Raw genomic sequence first — 1997 nt, forward strand, 5'->3', positions numbered from 1 at the left:
GGAGGGGAGGTCAGCCCCACTGAGTAGATGGCCTCGAACAAGTCTTGAAATGTGAAAAGGACCAGGAAATGGTGAGGGGGTGAGCATGGCAGTCTGGTAAAGGCTGGGAACCTACACTAATCAGGGAACTTGCCTCCATTGGGTAAGATCTGGACTCTCCATCCATTCAATTTTTTTTATTTTTTAATGTTTCTTTATTATTGAGACAGAAACAGAGCATAAATGGGGGAGGGGCAGAGAGAAGGAGACACAGAATATGAATAGTCTCCAGGCTCCGAGTTGTTCGCACTGAGCCAGATGTGGGGCTCGAACCGATGAACGGTGAGATCATGACCTAAGCTGAAGTCTGATGCTTAACTGACTGAGCCACCAGGCGCCCCTCCATCTGCTCAATCCTGAAAGCTAATGTCATGACCCAGCCCCTCCCAAGCCCTCACAGCCAGAAGGGTCATTTTTACTCTGAGTGGAGAACACCAGTGCCCAACTTCCCGTTCACTCTGTATCTAATATATATGTGTCATGTACAGGCACCGGGACCAAGTAGAGAAGAAAAACCCATGTGACCTCAAGCTCACAGGGCAAGAGGACAGTCTTTACCTACCACCTAAATCTTTCTCTCCCATGAGCAAATTCTTTGTCTTCTGCAAGATGTCCTCCCAAGTACCTTTCCCCAAACAGGAACAGACTCAACCACACATGATTTATCCTCTCCTAACCCAAATTCGAGTTGTTTGTCATTTTTCAGGGGTCAGGCCAGGCAAAGGGGGCAGCCCAGGGGAGGGGCTGGCAGATAGCATCACAGGGGCCACCACAAGCCTTGACCCTGCCAGCTCTACCTTCATCCTCCGTGGGGATTTGCATCAACCTCCGCCCCAAATGTCTCTGCCACAGGTCCAGCCCTGTAGCCAGATGCTGATAAATGGGGCTTCTCTCAGGACAGGGTCTGAGCAGCCTGAGGAGGGGGAGAGGTAGTAAGATGGTGCCACCATCCCAGATCCTCGGGCTCTTGCTCCTATGTTCCAGGTGAAAGAATGTCTCCAAGTGGAGGGTTCCCTTGGGGCAGGTTTTGTTCTCCCTAAGAGGAGCAGTTGTTGTTTTGTTGTTGTTGTTGTTGTTGTTGTTTTATTGACTGATTTCTTTACAGAGACTGAGTGTGTGCTCAAAAGCAGTAGAGAGAAAGAGAGAGAAAGAGAGAGAGAATTCCAGCAGGGTCCACACTCTCAGCACCGGGTCTGACTTAGGGCTCGATCTCATGAACTGAGATCATGACCTGAACCAATTTCAAGAGTCAGCTGCTTAACCGACTGAGCCACCCACACACCCCAGCACCCGATACATTAAAACCGTCTCCCAACTCACACCCTGTGAACTGCTGACATGCCCTGTAGCCTCAGTTTCCTCTAAAAGTTTCCTCAGCTTGTGCGCTCCCTCGGCAGCCCTCTCAGGGAGCTCCCATTACCCCCTTCATTTGCCACTTCTAGACCTCCTACCTAAAAACTGAAAACCCAGCCTTTGAAATCCATAAGGTAGACTATGTCACCCAGTACCACTCCTTCCTGCACACAAACACCAGGCCCAAAGCCTCTCCTCATTTCTGGAAGGTTTTAGTTCCTGACTCATAGACCCTCCCACATGCCTGCTGGTTTCAATACAATCATATAGGATCCTTCCATTATCCTGCTCTCTCAGTTGTTTCATTGATTCTCCTCCAACTATCTCTTCCCCACCCAATCTTGATCATTCACTCTCATGGCCATACCTTAGACACGTCGCTAGAAAATAATGGCAGCTACCCCATTATTAAAATGCTAAGCATCTCAGGCTCTCCCACTTCTAAGAGCTCTGCAGCTCACTGCACCTACCGTGGCCATAGCCGCAATTTCTAGCTTTCATTAGACTGAGACCTGACATCGATAGGAAAATATATGTTGTCTTGCCACGGAAAATTCGGCATGTCTGTAGTGTGCCTGTCTGGGATATCTCTAACCCTGTTCATT

Source organism: Hyaena hyaena, unplaced genomic scaffold (assembly GCF_003009895.1).
Source record: "Hyaena hyaena isolate Hyena2069 unplaced genomic scaffold, ASM300989v1 scaffold_2633, whole genome shotgun sequence".
In the NCBI taxonomy this organism is placed as follows: domain Eukaryota; kingdom Metazoa; phylum Chordata; class Mammalia; order Carnivora; family Hyaenidae; genus Hyaena; species Hyaena hyaena.